Raw genomic sequence first — 21,427 nt, forward strand, 5'->3', positions numbered from 1 at the left:
AGATAATGCAATGATCGAACACTGCCTCTCTGTGGACCCTAAGGCTAAGAAAGCTAGGTAGAAGCTCATAAGTTTTAGTGCGGAGAAGGATGCCTCCATAGCTAATGAAGTTGACCGTCTACTGGCATAGGGGTTCATCCGAGAAACACATTATCCAGAGTGGTTGTACAAAGTAGTGTTAGTAAAGAAGTCAAACGGAAAGTGGAGGATGTGTGTCGACTTCATCGACTTGAAAAAATTTTGCTCGAATGATAGTTTCCCACTACCACGCATCGACTTAATAATGGACTCCACGGTGGGCCACCGCCTGTTGAGGTTCATGCATGCCTACTTGGGGTACAACCAGATCCGAATGAACTCAGAAGATGAAGAGAAAACAATGTTCATCACAAATCGAGGGCTTTACTATTATCAGGCCATGCCATTCGGGCTCAATAATGCAGGGGTGACTTACCAAAGGTTCTTCAACCGCATGTTTAAAGAACAAATAGGCCACAACATGGAGGTCTATGTGGACAACTTGCTCGTTAAAAAGAAAGAGCTCGAGCACCACTTGGAGGACCTACGGGAAGTCTTTGACATCCTATGTCGGTATAAAATGAAATTGAACCAAGCAAAGTGCGCCTTTGGAGTGGAGTCGGGAAGTTCCTAGGCTTCATGGTCACAGAGAGAGGAATAGAAGCCAACTTGGAGAAGATCGGAGCATAAACGATGTACAGAAGATGACTAGATGAATCGCCACCCTTAATCGAGTTGTCTCTCAGTCGATGGACAAATGCCTATCGTTCTTCAAAGTTTTACAGAAGGCACAGGCATGGAACGATGAATGTCACCACACGTTCAAGAAGCTCAAGGAGTATTTGGCCAATCCACCGCTCCTTAGTGAAGCGAAGCTAGGAGAGGCCTTGAATGTGTACCTGCCAGTCTCCCCACATGCTATCTCGGAGGCTTTGGTTAGGGGAACGAGCTTTTTGGTGCATTAAACCAGCCGAGCATTCTGGGGAGCAGAGGCAAGTTACCCTTAGATGGACATGCGAGCCTTCACACTAGTGATGACAACACAACGTTTGAGGTCGTATTTCTAAGCTTACCCGATCAAGGTACTAATGAAAGTGCCTCTAAAGAAGCTCTTACAGCGATTGGGTACCTCAGGCCGCTCGATGAATTGGGCAATCAAACTGAGCAAGTTTGACATAAACTACTTTCCCTGAAACACTAAAAGGGGACAAGTACTAGCTGACTTCATAGCTGAGTTCACCAACTTCCCTGAGGAAATCCAAGTTGCATCCATAGGAAAGCCCTGACAGGTCATTGTTGACTGCTCGTCCTGTTTTGCTGGAGGGGGAGCAGGGGTGCACATCACCATAGACTCCAGAAAAGAGCACAACTATGCAGTGATACTCGCTTTCAAAACTACCAACGACGAGGTAGAGTATGAAGCACTTTTGGCCGAGCGATCAATAGCCTAAGTAGTTAGTATGGGAAATGTGTGACCATTTTTAGTACTTCCATATCCAATAGGTGCCGAGGGGAAAGAATCAGAAGGTCGACAAGTTAACACGAGCTGCCTCGGGTCAGGAGGACTTCCCCTATCAAAATAGACAGTCATCAAAACATTTGATGTACCCATTGTAGGAATTGAAGTCATGGAGATAAAGTAGGGAGCATTAGAATGGGCACCAAAAGTAATAGAATACTTGGATAACGGTGACCTTCCCAATAAAAAGTGGGAGGCACGAAAGGTAAAAAATTGGGCAACACGCTTCGCACCCCTTCTGAGATGCATCTTGCTGGAGGAGGCACAAGACATGTATCTTGGCCAGTATGTGGGAATCATTTTGACTGGAAAGGTGGTAAAAGCAGGGTACTATTGGCCACATGCCCTCAAAGACGTGAAAGAATTTGTCAGGAAGTGCTCAAAATGCCAACTGTATGCTACTATACCACATTGCCCACCAGAAGAACTAGCGTCGGTCTTGACACCTTGGCCGTTCGCATAGTGGGGAATCGACCTAGTCGGACCATTACCTCCAAGCAAAGGGTGCGTAAGGTTTGTAGTTGTCGCTATGGACTATTTCACCAAATGGGTAGAAGCGGAAGCCCTGGCAACCATTACAGCAAAACACATTACTCGATTCTTGTGGAAGGTCGTGGTTTGCAGGTTTGGCATCCCATGTTGCATAATCTCAAACAACGAGTGGCCATTTGATTCTAGCCACTATCGCGACTAGTGTGCAGAGTTAGGAAGCAAGTTCAAATATTTCTCCCCAAGTCACCCATAGGCTAACGGACAGGTCGAATCAACCAACAAGACGTTGCTCAAGATACTGAAGAAAAAGCTAACTGATAAGAAGGAGAATTGGGCTGAGGAACTCCCTAGAGTCATATGGGCATAGCGAACTACTGTCTAAAAGCCAATAGGAGAAACTCATTTCGCCCTTACTTATGGAAGCGAAGCAGTGGTACCAATGGAAGTAGGGATCCCGACCTACAGGGTCCAACACTTCAACCAATGAGAGATTGGAGGAGCAGATAGACCTATTGGAAGAAAGGAGACGTGAGGCCGAGAGGACGACGATCAACAAAATATAGGCTGAGAACTACTCCAATAGGAGGGTCAGACCCAGATCCTTTAAAGTGGGCAATTTGGTCTTGAGATAGAAGGGAATAATCACGCAAGAGGAGGGGAAACTATGGCCACGATGGGAAGAACCTGTCACCGCCAATAATAGGTCGGGCTCTTACCCGTTTAAGAACTACTAGGAAAATGAACTAACACACTTGTGGAATGCGGAACACTTATAGAAGTATTTTGCTTGAAATATGATATTGTAACCATTGGAGAACTTGAATAAAATCACTATTTCTCCAAAATTTATGTTTTTTCTTATAGGATGCCAATAAAGGGTCCCTAGACTCGCCGCAAATATGGGCGATTCAAGTCCCTTAACTACCCGACCTTCACAAACAAGTTAGGTCCCTTGGCTCACCATGAACATTGGCCATGTAAGTCCCTTGACTTCTCAACCCTTGTATACAAGTCGGGTCCCTAAACTTGTTAGGAACACGGGCAGTGCAATTCTCTTGACTGCCTTACCATCGCGTACAAGTCGGGTCCCTAGACTCGCTGCGAACACAGGTGGTGCAAGTCCTTTGATTGTCCTACCCTCACGTACAAGCCGGGTCCCTAGACTCACTGGGAACACGGGCAGTGCAAGTCTCTTAACTGCTCGACCCTCGCATACAAGCCGAGTCTCTAGACTAGTCGCGAACACAAGTGGAGCAAGTCCCTTGACTGCCCGACCCCCCGTGCTAACAAAGGCAAGAGAATATAAACGCAACAAGGCAACAAGAAAAAGGAAAACCAAGAATGTCTCTGTACACTAAGAAAGGTTGTGTGTATATACATTAAAAAACAAATATACATTTAAGAATTACTACCTTCATTTACATTAAAAAGAGAAGAACAACTACCTTCATTTACCCCCGCCAAGCACCTACTTGTGCGGGATTTTGTTGTCGCTTGAGGTACTATCTCCCGATGCTTGCCAGAATGTTCTTGTGGTGTCTTCGCTGACCACCAACGCCAATTCGGGCGACCTTCAGCCACGTGGCTAGTGGCAGCCTCCTACTCGAGCGATCTCTCTACCTCATAGCCAGCTATAGTCTCTTGCTTAGGCATCACGGCCCCATGGCCCTCCGAGGGCCCTACATCAACCACCGACTTCAACTCAGGCGTCGCCTTGGCATCCCCACCAATCGAAACCTCCTGCTTGGGTGCCACCGGTGGCACCTACATGACACTCGCCATGACGTCTACACTAGCTGACAACTCCAACTCAGGACCTTTTAGGGAATGCCCATCGATGTCCATTCACCTTCTACTTGCCCAGCACTGGAGATGCATTGAAGGGAGAATCGAGGATCGAGGCCTTGTTCTCTCTGAGATCTACGACTAAGGGAGCTTCTAATGATGATCTCGTGGACCGATCAGGGTGTGGAGAACGGGCATCCTCACCCTTGCCTAAAGATGACGATGCCTTGGCTTCGGCTATTGTCTTGAAGTATATGACACGTGTGTCAGCATAGGCGTTGGGGAAGGGAGCCATCTCCTAGGCATCCTAGGGCGGGTTAGTGACGATGCGAGACTCCCTCGGAGCAGGATCAAGGAATGCCATCCTAAGTTCCTCCTCCCCCTAGCTAAGTATCTCTGTCAGCCCCACGTTGCCCGGCAAGGTAGATAAAGGGAATGTCAGTCGAGCCGAAGTAGGAAGATGGATGGGCTGAGAACCACCCGCGTGACCCATGGTAGGCCGTTAGTCCTTGGTCATGGGATGACTAGCCTAGGGGAGGCATTCTGGCGGGTTCATTGTTGCTGCCGGGTTGAAACTTGATATCTCTTACTTCTCCTTGGCCTTAGGGTGAGGCTTCTTCTCTTTCCCTTCCAACGAAGGATTGAGGGCCTTTTCCAGTCTCGAGAAGCAAATGACCCACCCGAGATGCGTCGCCCACTAAAAAGAGACCAATCTGGAGACACCAAGAACCAATCTATGTTGGTTCTGGTCAACAGAGTGTTGGTATGGACTTCCTCCTGATGTGTCTCCACCCAAGCATAGACTGACACGAACCAGGCTTGCTCCTACCTAGTCAAGTCCAAGCATCCTTGTCGTCTAGAATGACTCCTCAAACGTACGAGAAACTCGCGATGAGCAGCCTTTCCAATGGGAAACTCCCAACCATGACTCGACACAAAGTATAACTGCTTGAACCAGTCCATCACACGAGAAAAAAGAGTCTCCAAGCGAGCAACCCTATATCCAGGTCGGCAACGGAAGCTGCACAGGTTGCAGTCAAGCCGCCGCACCTCATGTGTAAAGAGAAACTCCCTGGTGGTGAGGTCTGGGTAATCATCGTCCTTGGTCCCCAGGACCAAGCACCAAATGGCGCTACAGGACATCAAAATCCTCCATGTGTTAGGATAGAGCTGTGATGGAGCCAGTCGGAAGTAGTTCAAGACTTCACGAACTGGACAACGGAAGTGAAGCCATAGTCTGTTGGAGAACATTGAAGGGTATAACGCCACCTTCTCGGTGAAGCCCTCCAAATTTATGGGCCCTTAACGAGCCGTGGGGACCTCCAAATTCGTGGAGTCGAGCACCCCAAAAGAAGACTTCACTAACCTCAGGTTGGCAGAGGAAATGATGGGGGCCCAGTGGTACCCCTCGAACAATTGCAAGTCACCATGAAACTTGGGAAGATCTAGGCCCCCAAACACTAGAATGTCCTTCTAGGCAATCCGAGCGTGAGTCCCGAGACGCGAAGCTAGAGGTGTTCTCGGGCGCCATTGTAGAGGAAGAACGAAGATCAGAGACGATCAAAGGAAGAATGAAATAGTGAAACAAGAAGGCGAGAGAGTCTAGAGATTGTATCTAGAACGAGGTAAGCGCGAAGAAATGAATGTGAAAAGAGGTAGGGGTGTATGTTTAAATAGGCAACTACGGCACCAGAAGTGCAAGTGATAGGGGACAGATCTTGCAATTTATTCTACGCGAGGGAGCGTGGGATCAGGCCGTCAGGCAGAACCCAAGACATGGGGAAATGGACAAGCGTGCACAACAGGCAAACCATTTGTTAGGCGTTACAAACAAATGTAATTAAAGAGGTCCTTGATTTCCTTAATGCCAAAGTTTGAACTTTTCATATATTTTGAAGTCTTCTAATTTGTTTTTTGTCACGGGAAGGCGAGACATAACGAACTTTGCAATTCAACGTGGAAACGTTGAAACATTTGTTCTTTAATTGCCTTTTCATCCATGTTTGTCGAGTGCCTCCAATGCATCCCAAACTAATAGTAGTGGAAAAATAATGAGAAAGTAATGATAGAATATTGAATAATAGAGAATAGTAGTGAAACATATGTGAAAATTAATAATAAAATAATAAATAATAATAAAGTATTCTAAGAATACATTATATATTCTTAACACCCAAGCTAGGCCTTAAGGCTTTTGTTAATTACTCCGTCCTCAACATTATCAGAAAACGAGTGGTCCAAGCATAAACTACCAAGTATTAACCTTAATTTAAAAAAAAAAAAAGAAAAATCTTTGAAAGAATAAAAAGTAACTTTTTTATATTAAAAAACTTTTCTTTAAAAAAGAAGAAGAAGAAGGGCAATTAGTAGTGACCGCCAACCTCCCTTCACTAAGGTCGTAAATCGCCCCCACAAACTGGAATGGGAGGAAGAGTCATATCTAGCTTGAGGTAGCGGCCCGGGCCATGATTGGTATCTTTTGGAAGCCCATGAGGGTGGTCCGAACCAACGATGTCCGTAAGTACAACCATAGAAGCAAATCAAAAATAGATGCAACAAATATAAATAAAGAATGTGACATACAGATTTATGTGGTTCGGCATAGGGCTTACGTCCACGGGTCGTTTGGGGGCAACTCCACTATAATGAGAGTATTTTATAGTCTCGTACCTCACTGGACAAATGGGGCCAGAACCCTTCCATCAAGAGAAGCTAAAATAGAGTTGTATAGAGGTCGAAGAAGAAGCCCTCTCACTCTTCTCGTAATAGTCGCCCTGATTCCCCTTTTCTTTAGTTGATTTGATCCATTTTATTAAGCCCTTGTCAGTGATAGGTGAAGAATCCGGTTTTATCCCTACTAACTTGACTGCTTGTTTGACCATTTTCTCTCTTTTCTCATTTTTCATGTCATTTCTCTCTTGTATGTATGAGTTCCCCTCTTATCTTGTCCCTTCCTTGTCGCTTCCTTTGTTACTTTTGTCCTTTCCTCCCTCTTGTATTTTGATGGTGGTCTTCTAATGGACTGGGTCCTCCATCTTGGGCCTGGTATATTTACCCCTTGCAATATGATTGTGATTCTTATAAGGCCCATTTGTTCAACAAGAAAGTCTTAAAAATCTTCAAGACAAATCGTGATAGAGATAGCCTGTGGAAACTTATAACAAAATAAATTCTGGAAGCTGGACCTTGATTTTCTGTTTGTTTGTGTTAAGCGATGAAGGTCTCCGAGCTAGGTGCAAGTGCAGAATTCTGCTTCAAGAGATATGCCGGAGATGGGTCGACCGCGCTAGGTGCAAGCATGGAGCTTAGCTTGAAAAGTTATGTGGGAGATGTACTCGACCGCGTTAAGTGCTAGCACGAAACATAGCTTGGAGAGCTAGGCGGGAGATTTACTCTACCTCACTATATGCAAGCGCGGAGCTCGAGAAGATTGATGAAATTTGTAGTAAGGGCCTTCGAGGACGTAACCATCTGAGTGTTTATTGTTAGCAAAGAGTGTGCATACTTTCATGATTGTTTTCGCTAATGTTGGTGGCAGTATATTTCTTGCCCCTGATGCAAATCGTTGTTTGATGTTTTCATTTTAGTGTTTATGTTAGAGTTTGTTTGTAGTAACACACGCTTAAGTACTTAGGGAGCCCGTCGACTCCTAGGTCCATCTTAGGCTGTTGCCAAGCCTGATGACTCGTTCCTGAAGGCAAACTACGTGAGGCAGTTGTGGAGCTTAGAAGCTAATTTTTGAAGGTAACTCACTGGCGACGGTTATAGCACGAGTGTCACCGTTCAACGTTTGCTGGAGAAGTTGCTAGGCTAGAGACGACTTGACCGCATTGAGGTAAGGAGAGATGGAACACTTAGGAGAGGTGTTCCCTCCATTGTTCACTGGTGCGACGGTAAAGCATTGGCTCAAATAACCAGGCAGGAGATGTGCTTGACCATGCTGAGTGGCAAGAAGAGATGAGACACTTAGGAAATGTGGTTCCTCTGTTGTTTACTGGTGTGAGCGAGAAGCATCGGCTTAGATAACCAAGTGGGAAATGTGCTCAATCGCTTTGGGTGGCAATGAGAGATGGGACACTTAGGACAGGTGTTCCCTCCTTTGTTTGTCGGGTGCAACCGCAGAGCATCGAATTAGTTGCTTTGGCGGGAGATGTGTTTGACCGTGTGGAGGCGAGGAAGGATGCTACACTTAGGAGAGGTGTTTTCTTCGTTGTTCGTCGATGCAAGCGTGGAGGAGGGATGAGACATTTAAGAGAGGTGTTCCCTCTGTTGTTCTTCGGTGCGAGCACAAAGCATCGATTTAGCTGCTTTGGTGGGAGATATGCTCGATCGCGTTAAGGTGATGAGGGATGGGACACTTAGGGTAGATGTTCCCTTTTTTGTTCGCCGGTGGGAGCACTAAGCATCAACTTAGCTGCTTGGCGAGAGATGTACTTGACCGCGCTAGTTAGAAGAGACAAAGCTCAACCGCGCTACTAGGGCGAGAGATGGATCTCGACCGTGCTGCTGGGGTGGGAGACAAAACTCAGCCATACTGCTGCGACAGGGGATAGAGCTCGATCAAACTATTGCGGCAGGAGACAGAGCTCAGTTGCACTGATGGGGCAGGAGACGAAGCTCGACCATGCTATTGTGTCAGGAGATAGAGCTCAACCATGCTACGAAGGGAGTTAGAGCTCGACTGTGCTTCTTGGCGTTTCCACAGAAAACCAAACAAGTTAGTGTAAATAATTCGAATTATAAGTTTGAGACTTTGCAAACCTAAGCCATTCGTTTGAGTGTGGTGAAGGTCCAAGGTGCCGACACAGAGCGATTTTTGTTTCCAACTTTTGCTTGACTATGATTGTCCATTGTTGTTCTTTTATGCTTTATTTGCAACTGTTGTAGGGTTGAGGGGCTCGTGGCCTTCGATCATCACTGTGGGCGAATAAAGATATGGAATGTTGCATGGGACATGCAATGTGTGGCCAAGCACATTCAATACTCTGTCGTCGTCGTCGTGGTTGAGGATCTCCATTCTGAGCAACTCTGTCGGTCGAGCCACTTTCTATACATGGCCAAAGAACTTGATTGGTCAAGCTATGGCTGGAGACTCTCTGTGCCTAGAAGTTGTGTCCAAGTGCACTGTGCTCTTTGACTGGGGGAGGTGGTGGTCGGTGGTGCATGTTGCATGGGCCATGCAACGTGCCTTGGAGGTTGCTCGCTAGAAAGACTTGTATAGGGAGGTACATGTACCTTGTCAGGGCGGGCAAAGACTTACCTCTATTCATGTCTGGATGGTTGCCTGCCTGTGCTCGTTGCCCGGTGCTGATGAGTTGACTTCGTGGGCGAGGAATGCTTGATGTGGTTTTAAAGAAAAGATTGTTCTAGGTGCGTGTTCATGGGGCTTTAGGGTTTATGAGATGGGCTTCTATCCGGTCTAAAACATATATATAGTTTTGAATAAAGATGACCATTGGATATGGTTGTTTGAAAGTTTCTAAACTTGTCTGTCTTTCAATAGGCCTTCCTAAAGTCTAACATGAGAATTTAAGATAATGGTAAACCTCCAAAATAGAGAAATAAAAAAATTTCTATTCAAGGTGGCTCTCCTCCAATATTGCACTAAAATGTCAAAGTATTTTTCAAGAAGACCCACACAAGTTATCGGAAAAACTACTATACATTTTGCGGATGACTTGATACTCTTATCCTATCACTACAAGACATGTAATTAGAATTGTTTATAATGTAAACATCAATTTATATTGGCATGGCATCCTATGATAAGATGTAAGTGGCACCCAATAATTACTTCAAAGTTAATATGGACCTCTTTGTAAAATAATCCAATAAAAAATAAACATTTACAAACCAAGAGCCCACTTGGCAGCATGATAAGTAACCAATTATTAATATCCAGTCTAATCAGTTGACCAAGCACAAGTAAATCCAAGACTCTGGCCTGTATCAAAACACCCTATTTTATCTAGATCTCTGCATCATTCGTCCATTTGAGCTATTGATGAGTAAAGTGAACTGGATTTTGTTCTGTTGTCGATGCATGCAGGCCTAGAGGGGATCAGTGCCTTCAAATAATTTGTCGCAAATAGTTACTGTCATCATGAGAAAGTTGCTCCTGATCGCGCGCTACATCAAAGTTGAGCTTGAGTGTGTTTGGAGTAGTGGGAGCTTGCCACCTTTCTTGGTTGGGACTTTTGATGTCAGTCTGGCCATGCATGATGCAATTCAACTCTCATTGTAAGTCCTTTTGACATAGTTGATCCATTCATTAAAGTCTGGATCGGAGTCGAGCTATCATGTAAACATTCCTTCGGATAAACTAAATCAAGTTCATTGATACAACTGTTAATAGAAAGAACGAGTGAGATTCTTCTAGAGGAATGTTAAGAATGCCAGTCTGAGATGTGGTTCGTAGAGACAAGCTGAACGTTGAGCAGCTAGCCAATAGGATATTGATTCTCTTCAGAAAATTCGGGCATATATACTAGCAGTCCAGGAATAGGTGTTTGATGATCTCTTCTGCTACATGATTGCAAAAGGAGCACATGACTGTAGATCAGCCTTCGTCAAATCATCTTCGAATGGTCTCTCCATTTTGACATTTGAAGATCGTACGTAGCATCTTCCATGTCATGATCTTCCAGATCATGATGAGAAGCTTGGTCTCCTGTGGATATATATATATATATATATGTTTGATGACCAAAGTGCTGACCAATGTTTGGGGATAAGGGCCCATGGTTGTTAATCGAGATTGTCGGCCTAATAGGTAGGTTGATTTGTTTGTTTAGGTGCCCTAACCATCTTTGTTTGGTGCATATATGATCCATTAATCATCAGGGTCATTTCCTTGAGTAGGCAGGTCTTCATAATTAACTTTTTTATTTTTATATTCGTTATCAGTTATTTCTCGTCAAAATTATTATTTTTTTATCAAAATGAATATATTTTTATCATAAGTATTCATTTTTTTTTATAAATAACTCGTCATAAATATATATTCTTTTGTAGTGTAACCTTCTGATCACTAGCCGCGACTATCAACTATAATCTCAACAACAAATATATATCAATTGCAATAAAATGATCTATAATGGCATGATAAAGATGATCATCATGTACTATGTAGCATTGCTTTTAAAGCAATAACATATGGATATCATTATTTGTGAAAAGTTAAAATTAGCCACAACAAATTAAATGATGTTGACAATTAATTTGGTTTCTAGTCCACATTATTACAATTATATATTCACCATCTGCTCACATTTTCATGGGCCATAACTTTTTTTATTACAAAAAAAAAAAAAAAAATTGAGAGAAGAATAAGGTCTCCTCTCTCACGAAAATCATTTTTTTCTTCAATTCACATTGTTTCATTAAATGAATACCTTAAATTTAACATTGATGTGTGGTTTGGTACACGTAATTGCTTATAAAGAGACTTTTTCTATATTATTTGGTTGTGATATACATCAAACATGCATTAATGATCATGGGACCTAATAAGCGAAATATATAAACTTTATGGATTAATATTTTCATCCTTAATTTGTAATATATATCTTATAAATTAATGCTTAAGAAAGATCATTTTCGGGGTGGTGAAATCCAAGGTTCACCAACTCTCCTAGAATTAAGCAGTAGTACTACAGCTCCTTTTGAGTCTTCAGTCAATTAATTACCTTGGGATTTACTTTTAGGGTAACTTATCACAGTGGATTGTGCTGTCACTGTTAATATTACTCATTCCATCGATGACTATGTCATGGTAAGTTGTCTAGGGGTACTGGGTTAGGTGGTGGGTAACTCCAACTCAAAGTGTTGATTGCTAAATATATTTTGTAGTCTTTAATGTGACTTCTGATATAGTTGTATCTAACATTACTTATTTTAATATTTTATATTATGTCGAGGATTGAAATTACTAAAATATCCCATATATTTTACTTGAAATGGAGAGGATCATTTTAATATTTGATGTAGGTGGGCATGAGATTTGCTGATCAAGAATATGTAAACATTGAAAGAAGAATTATGCTATTTTTTACATTTTTATAAATAGATATATATATATACATATTTATATACGTAGATGTAAGATTACTTATCAATCATTAGATCTGTTCTTATTTTTATAAAAATAAAAACTCAAGTGTTGATAGATAATATCACATCAACACAGTATAATAAGAATGAAAAGCTTAAAAACTTATTTGGGTTTCATGAATTAAACAAATTCAGGTCCGGATTTTAATATATAATTCAAACCAAAGTGTTGGAGTTTATATTATGAGATCAAACCGATCGATCCAGCCACCCAAACACACCAAAATAATTCAAGTTCAACAAGAAGTTCATGTTCGTAGGATTACAGCTTGAAGTCTATATGGAGTCTTCGTGCAATTACAAGCTAGTCAAGTCATGAATGAAGTCAAGTTGAACCCTTCTTGAGAGACAGCTCATATGTAAAAGAACCAAGCTTCAATTTCGGTTTTACAAATGAGTAAACGGCCATCAAATTAAAGGAAAAGAATTCTTGTTTTCCAGCTTTTTGGTCTAATATTCCAAAGTCTTTTGTCTTTTTTAGTTGAAGTCATGTCGTTTGGTCTTCACCTTTGAGTAGTGTTATTTGGTTGCAATATTCGTAAGGTCAGGGACTAAGCCATGTACACGGACGGGCCAAAATATTGGAGAAAAAAAATAGTAACTTCTTTTGCCTCAAACATAAAAAAGAAAACACACTAGTAGGTGACTCTCATAAAAAGTATGATAGAAAAGAAGAGAAAATAAGACAAGACAAAGCGTCAGAACTCAGTAATGAAGTTAGACACGCAAAGGGAGATTATAAAGTGACATAAAATTTATATTCGTCACCGACCACTCTCAATGCCTCAATAAAGGGAGTTTTCATATCCAAAGCCGGGGGATCTGATTTGAGACGCTTCTGGCCGGTGGCTTTGGTTGGATCATTGGGAGGACTTCTTCTGTTTTTCAACCTCACTACGAGACTCCAAAAATATTATATTTTCTAGGCTAAAGGGGTCACCGACCCCTATTATATTGTGAGATTCAAGCAACTACGAGAGATTATAAAATACACCCATTATAGTGAATTTGTCATTCAAACACTCAGTAGATGTAGGCTTTATGCCGAACTATATAAACCCGTGTGTCTCTCTTATTTACATTTCATGTACTATTTATTACTGTGGATGTATGTATGAACACCATACTGATGTCCAAACCACCACCATGGGTTTTCGACTGCATCATTGTGGCTCAAATAACTTACGGGAGTTGGAATGACTCTTTCTCTCTTTCTGACCTGTGGTCCAATTTTGTGCACTAATAGTACTTTGCATTCTTAAACTATCAAATTTTACACTTTTCGTTTTAAATTACTAAAAAAACATATTTAGTAACTCCCAAATTGAAGTAGATACTTATTTGAAATGCAAAAAAAAAAATATATATATATATATGTGTGTATATATATAATAATCTATATTTAAACATACAGATACTAGTTGTCATGCATGATCATTTTTATTTTGAAATTATTGTTATTTTGGGTGTCTCTTACCATGAGCATATATATATATGGTCAACCCGTGAGGCATATATTTTGAAGATTGCCGATCATAATTAATTGAAATTTAATTTTAGAAATACTCTATATACGAGAGATCTTTTCTATGTTCCTATTCATGTCACAAAAGGTTTACATAATTTTTGTGAATAATCATATTCTGTTTCTACACAAGAATTTGTTACACTTGATTTGATTTGTAGGTGTCACGTAACCCTTTATGTCATTTTCATTGATCTATTTCGTGAGATTCGGGATCACATGATGAGTTGGATTGATCTTTTCACTGATTTAGTAAATTAGGTAATGCCTAGATTTTTCTAACCTTCTTGATAAATAATGCTTGAATGATTAGCCTGTCGTAGAACCCACTTAATGTATTTTGGGGACCTCTTCTAGATTTAGGAAGATGGGCTCGCTCCATGCTGAATACCCTTGAAAACAATACTATTAGCTAGGTTTTGTTGCTTTCAATAAAAAAATTTACAATGATTTCTCATAATTAAGCTTTCATTTTAAGGGTAAGATGCCGTTAATTAGCAAGTTTTATCTTTGTATAGAAGCTAGTTACAAGAAAATAGATTATTTGTTACCAGTTATTTCTAGCAAAAATTATTATTTTCTGTCAAAATTAGTCTATTTTTATTGCAAATAGTCGTTATCATCACAAATAATTCGTCACAAATACTTATTTTTTTTGTAGATATATATTATATATATATATATAGCGCTGCATCGAGCAAAGCTGATTTTGTTCTCATTTTAATCTTTAATTTAGTAAGTGAAATTTGTCTTAATCCATGTATATGTATAATCCGTGTGATACAAGGCTAAATGATATTATTATATTAAAGTATCATTTATTTCAAAAGTTTAAGCTAATTAAACTAAATGAATTTATTTATTTGATTTATATCCTAATTAGTACTTCTGTCCAATCTTGGTTATTGTATGTCTGTTAAAAAAACAATGAGTATACATCTTTTGAAACCATGAAACCTCGTGGATTAACCTAGTCTAACCATATCGACAGTGTCTTGATGTTCTCGTTTATACAAAATTAAATTATCTCATCTCATCTCATATAATCATTACAACTTTTTCAAACTCTTACACAAAATATAATAAACAATTCAACATTTTCAAATTATAAAATAAAAATTATATTATAATAATATTTTATTTAACTTTCAACAAAACATTTGATCTGATCTCATCTGAGCTACGTAACCAAACGAGGCCTAAAAGGAAGGTTAGGATTTGGTCTGCATCAGCCTGTTAAATTTGATCCCAACTATCTAGTTGAAAAAATGAACTAACAAGATTTCTTTTCTTTTAATAGAAAAATAAGTAAAGTTTTTCACAAATCTTCTAGTGTTCTATCAATTATTTATTTTTCAACTAGATAAATTCAGGATGCATGAAAGCGAAATTCGAATGCAAAATACTTCAGCACAAACTGCATGGTTGGAGTTCATACAAAAAAAAAACGTGTTCTGATCGTATATCTCCCACTAATTGTTTGTTTTGTAGCAGGAAATAAAAAAGGAAAAGGGGAGGGGGATCTCTGATCATGCTGCATATTCATCCACTTATTGAAATATGGTTGACATTCAAAGGGCCACATTTTGTGATCACTCATGAATATCGCTTTGTCATCCCTAAAGCATATTTTCTTTTCTTTTCTTTGTGGTTCAAAAGTTATCCAGAAAAAGGGAAACCTGTACATTTTGCTTTAGGACCATCATATTCTTTCCCAAAGGTGGATGTTGGATGGTGGCTCGACGTTATCTTTTAACAAGCAAACACAGTACCTTTTCTCCATCATGTGCCACTTATTTTTAATGCTGATTTTAACTCCAAAAAGGAATATATATATATATATATATATATATATATATATATAGATGAAAGAGCAAATCTACTCTAGCATTGTTATGATCTGAGGGCTCAAAAGTTTAATCAAATTAGTATCCAACAGTCTTAAGACTTTTAGATCAATGGTTAGGTCTTTAACAATTGGTATCAGAGCAAGAATCAGGTCATGAGTTCAAATCATGGAGGGGGCGACCTATAGGCTAGATTAAAATGTCTTGATACTTTGTATAGACACAGTGTTAAATCATTGAATACTGATAGATGAGTGAAGCCGTCAAAAGGAAAAAGGCTACCACCGAGTCAATGTCGATAGAGTGGGCCGCCGTGAATGTCAAATTCGGAAGTATGGTGGAATGTTATAATCCTGAGGGTTAAAGGTTTAATCAAATTAGTATCCAACAGTTCTAAAATTTTTGAATCAATGGTTGGATCTTTTAACAACATTGATCTTAAACCTTGCCATTTTTAATAACATGGATCGATCATTACAATAATAGATGTGATTGAGATAATAAAATTTTCAAATTAAATTCTGGAACAAATGCCAGTAGTACTCGTTTTGAAGTTCAGGTAGAATCGTCCCGAAACCTGCATTATGAGCTAGCTGTACCAAATTTACCAATCGATCAATAGCGTATGAAAAGGGCTCGTTCCAATCTTCGCTGTCCATGGAGATATACATGTTTGGATCTAATAAGATGTGGTTTAGAAAGATCAAATATATTCAATCCCATCATGACAATATAGACAAATATGGTTGCTAAGTGGTGTGACAATCAACCACGCAATTTACAAGGCCTTCTCACGTCATAGAACTATAGAAGTACACTCCAAGGTCATAAGGGGTTGTTTGGATGTTAAAATGGTTTCATCTCATCACATTTCAATATCTAAACACCACTCAAAGCATTTGAATTGGCTTAGCTAAATGTCAGTGCATTTCTAAAATTTGGCTAAATATCAATAAAATGGTCTGTATTGAAGTAGTCAAAATAAAGAAGCTCTACATATGAGCTACAGTACCACTAAAGTTTTCTTCAAATTTGGAGATATATTGTTCATTTTCAAAAGAATTATTTTATTCTAAAAATATATACCAACTGCACATTAGGACATTGCTCATTTTCTTGCTACTCGTTTGTTCACATTGGGATGATGGATAAAATATTGTGTTATTAAATTATTAATTAGCATATAGTTAGTTAGTGTAGTTGCAAAATATGAAAAAAAAATTAAAAATATTATTGTTAAAAAATAATATATTATTATTATTTTGCCTAATCCAATATAGGGTTATAGCTTGAATGGTTTCGGTTTTATGCAAAATATGTACTTTTAGCTAAATTTTTTAGATGACTTTAATGAAACTAATACTAATGCTCTCAAAAATATACTTTTCAATTTCAAATTTTTCATTTAGTAATTACTTAATTATTAAAACTTTTTCAAAATTCTAAATAAAAGACAAAACAATTCATTTTTTTTAAATCTCAAAACAAAAATAATATTAAATAAATTATATTCTAATAATATTTTAACTTTATAATATTTTTATTTAACATTTTTTCTCTCCTCTCCTAAAATTCTATAAAACATCGTAATTCAAACTATTTCACTGCTATTCATATATTTATCATTTCATATAATTCACCAAATATCCCCTAAGCCTACTCGAATTCAATTTTGGTCCTTGCAATTACACACACATATATAGTCATAGGATTAATGATTAGCCTCTTTAACTAGACTTAGTTTGGTCGTGAGTGAGATTGATAATGGTTTGCTAATTGCTATGGGATACAGTAGTGGGTCCCAACATATATATGGAGAATGTCTTGGTGTGAATGATGATTGATAAATACGTAATTACACTCGAGAGGACTCGCTCCTTGTTGAACACGTTTGCGTGAGATCACCTCTAGTATTCACATTTCACACGGAAGATAAATGCTAGGTAGACCGATTGTCTACCGAGCTTCTGCACCGATGAGTGCATTTTTATTTTTTGTTGTTTTTTTTTTTAATTGTATTGAATTTTTTTTTTTTTTTTTTTGTGTTTTCTTAAACATTAAAAAAAGCATTTCTTAATATTTAAAAAAAAATACAACAATCAGCCCCATTTGGATACAGAAATACTCTTAAATCATCTTATCTAATCTCATTTTATTATTACAATTTTATCAAATTCTCATACAAAATATAATAAACAATTCAATTTTTTTCAAATCTCAAAATAATAATAATATTAAAAAATAATATTTTATTCAACTTATTTAAAATCATATTCTCATCGCACTATCCAAAAGAGCTCATCATTTTATATCGGTATACCATCGTTTCCGTAAATGATCCTCACACATAAGAGCATTGGTATTGACTTCATCAAAAGCCTAACCAAATGTAAAATTTGATGAATTTCATCAAAATATGACTGCATTGGATTAGTCAAATAGATAAATGTGAAACTTTGAGCTACAGTAAATCTATAGATTTCTTCAAATTTGAAGATCTACTATTCATTCATCAAATCTATTTTTTATTCACTTTTAATCTCTAAAGGTCTTTTTTATTCACATTTAATCTTCAATCGTCTTGTAATAATAATGTAAGAATCAAATTAAATTATTAATCAACATATAATTAGTGTAATTGTAAAATATGAAAAAAAATAAAAATATTTTTATTAAAAAAATAATATTATATTATTATTTTGATGAATTCAATGACTAATTTAATGTGGAGTTATGACTAGAGAATTTTTAGATTTATAAAAATTATATATTTTTTATCAAATTTTAAAAATAACTTTAATAAAACCAATGCCAATAATCAAAAGCAACTGTACTACATTTTGCTCTCCATCATCTCTTGCATGGAAAACCATCCGTCTCCGTAGAAAGATTCTCACGCAGAATGATTCTCACACAGAACGCAACTGTACCACTTTTTGTTATCCATCATCTCTTGCATGGAACATGCAATTATTTTACACAAAGATACCATTCTTTTCACTATTTTTTTATAATTATATTTTAATTGGAAGACACTTTAATAAAATAATGATATTTTTATAATTTTATTTTATAAAAATGCAATTAATTTAAAATAGAGTTGTAAAAAACCGTTCTCTCTATAATTTTCTTATTTTACAATATTGATCACGTGGAATTAATTCAGGTTTTTGTTTTATATTTCAACAATATATATATGTAGCTATTCTCATTTTTTCAAAAAATAACTTTGTTTTACGTGTAGAGTATTTTTATAAATAGTAATATATGTTGCATGCTCATATATATTTAACTTATCTCAATAAATGTGAAACTTTCTTCCTTTCTGGATATTTTTTATTTTTTTACTTTTAAATAAAATATCGATAGACAATGTCACATTATCATAGTGGAATGCGAATATAATATGCATAATTGTCTTCTAATAAAATAATAATACTTCTATAACTGTGCTATATATAGCTTGCTTTATAAAATGAAAAGTTCTTCTCAAATACCACTATTCACCACTTCACATCTCACATATTAAGAAAAATACACTCACTTCTTATAAAAAGCATCACATATTTTATGAAAAAGTTATAAGTGCGGGGTGTGGGGTGTCTACAATAGTTGATTTGTAGAATTACTCTTATAAGAATGCCTTCAATTTAAAACAACGGTTGGTGGCCTATATATATCATTATTATTTCATATTCCAACAAACTTTTCACAAAAAAGAAGACGGAGTCACGAATTAAGGAAAAACACGTTAAAAATAGAAAAGAATTAAAAATAAAATAAAATAAAATTTTAGAATTAAATATGTTATGATATTTTTCTTGACATATATATATATATATATGTATTGTTTCTTGACTAGTTAATGACTTCTTGGATATGTTAAAATTGTTAAAATTTAATCTTTTAAGAAAGTTTGTTCCCCCAATGTGATGTCACTATTGTGCAACCTCCACACTTTTAGTTTGACACAAACAAATAGGTGCATGCAGCATGGGGTCCTCTTCAAAGTTCTAATATCTCCTTCTTGCTTTAATTTTCCTTTTCTTTTCATGCCCGTATCTCTTTATCCTGGTCCAATCTAAGATTCACTGAACTTTATTGCTTATCTCTACAACATGATAAATTAAGGACAAATCCAAATTTCTAGGTGGGCGTGCCGGAGTGGTTATCGGGCATGACTAGAAATCATGTGGGCTCTGCCCGCACAGGTTCGAATCCTGCCGCCCACGTACCATCTTTTTGCTTTTTATCTTGCCTCTATGACAGGTAATTAAAACCGGATAAGTTTGGAACTTAAAATCATGTCAACTCATTATTATAATTTTTTTAAATTTTAATATAAAATATAATAAATAATTTAATTTTTTTAAATCTTAAAATAATAATAATATTAAAAAATAATATTTTAATAATATTTTATCATCTCAACTCAGTTTAACATTTAAACGCAACCTAAAACCTTGACGTAATAAAATAGATTTAACGAATCAGATGAAATCATGTCAGTTTATAATTTTATTTTTGTATAATTTTTTTGTGAGTGTAGTAGTACTCATAATTATGGTAGATCCAATAAATTATCTTTGGATGCATAAACAAGTATTAAAAGAAATAGAAGTGTTTATTGTGCCACGTACGTTATAATACCAAAAACAATATTATAGACTTAACTCAAAATTTAATACAAAATATTTTCAACACTCAATTTAGAGACATATTTATGACATACATTATAGTGATAAAATATCACAAATTAGTGATAAACTTATATATATAATTTGTTTTTAATGTTATTCTAGTCAGTCAACTGACTTGTGCGCGTCAAGGATTAATTCATGATCTTGATCTGTTCCACAATCATCATGCATGGTAGCAATCATCCACAAGAACGGGAAGTAGTGCAGCTAACACAATCTAAACTAGTGCGTTGGTATGCAACTACCTACGTACGTACAACGGATAGTGGTCGGCCCATTTCAGATCATCTTTAGTCGCTTCATATTTCGCCCAAAAGTCGTGTTTCGTATAAAATAAATAATAAAATTTATTTCTTATTTATTAATTTAATTTTTTAAAAAAAATTGTGATTTCATATATATGCATTGAGAACAGAAGTATTGATTCGAAATCCAACTCTACATTTTATGTCATTTAATTAAATATTATTTCCATCAACTTAAATTAACTTTTAGGAAAAACCATAATTTCATAATTAATTCATTAAAAATCTATCTTACGTATTAATATGACTTGGTCCTTGGATGCTTTTCCTTCCCAAATTGATCTTAATTTGCTACTTTATATAATATATCAATTTCTAATTGTTTTTAAGTTTATAAGAACGTTTATTATACCGTACGTAAAGAAGGAAAAAAAAAAGAAGTTTTATCTGTACAGTCATTTTTATATATTCTTTGAATACTTTACTTATATATTGGTTAAAATAATTATTTTATATTAAAAAAATTAATCCAACCAATCGCATCAATGACTCCGGAAATACTACACGACGCCATTTTAACGTTCTAAAGTATAAATAAATAAATAAAAAGGTGGAGGCCGAGAGCTGCCCACAAAAGGTAGATATATAATGGCGGTCAGTAATCGTACGTACTTGTGAATTAGCCAACCCACTTTTGTGGGTGTGTGTGTGGAGGCTGGAGCCAATCAACGCCAAACAAAGAATGCTAGCTAGTGATGCCTGCAGACCATGTTCGTAGGAGGATTGGGAAATGGGAACCGAAATATATAACCTGTGAGCAGTACAGAGATCAGTCTTTAATTATTTGGCATTGATCATCTTTCTTTCGCCGCGTCAAGCAAATTCTAATGATCAGTAGATCAATTTCAAAACAAAACATCTTTATCTAAGATAAGATGGTGATTTATTTGCACGAGGGTATGAGTAAGGTGGGCGGGGCCGGTGCTTTCGGTAGGTAGGTCATGCATGGTGTCGTTTCCACGTTATTGCCATGTGTTTGCATGTAAATGCTTGATCTTCCTCGCAAATACAAGTTACCGACGACTTTTATGGCTCTCTTTTCCATCTCTGAGCGGTATTAAACATCCAGCTCATAAAATTCATAAACAGCTTAGCTTAGAAAAGTGCACCAATATTCGTGCAAG

At 37.3% G+C, this 21,427-nt stretch overlaps 1 non-coding gene across 1 annotated transcript; it reads left to right on the plus strand.

Annotated features, from left to right (window-relative positions):
- The first annotated feature begins 19,448 nt into the window (after window positions 1–19,448).
- On the plus strand, window positions 19,449–19,530 carry TRNAS-AGA. The gene has a single exon. It is a non-coding gene; the product is annotated as a tRNA-Ser (tRNA).
- Window positions 19,531–21,427: the final 1,897 nt, after the last annotated feature.

This window comes from Juglans microcarpa x Juglans regia, chromosome 3D, assembly GCF_004785595.1.
Source record: "Juglans microcarpa x Juglans regia isolate MS1-56 chromosome 3D, Jm3101_v1.0, whole genome shotgun sequence".
In the NCBI taxonomy this organism is placed as follows: Eukaryota; Viridiplantae; Streptophyta; class Magnoliopsida; order Fagales; family Juglandaceae; genus Juglans; species Juglans microcarpa x Juglans regia.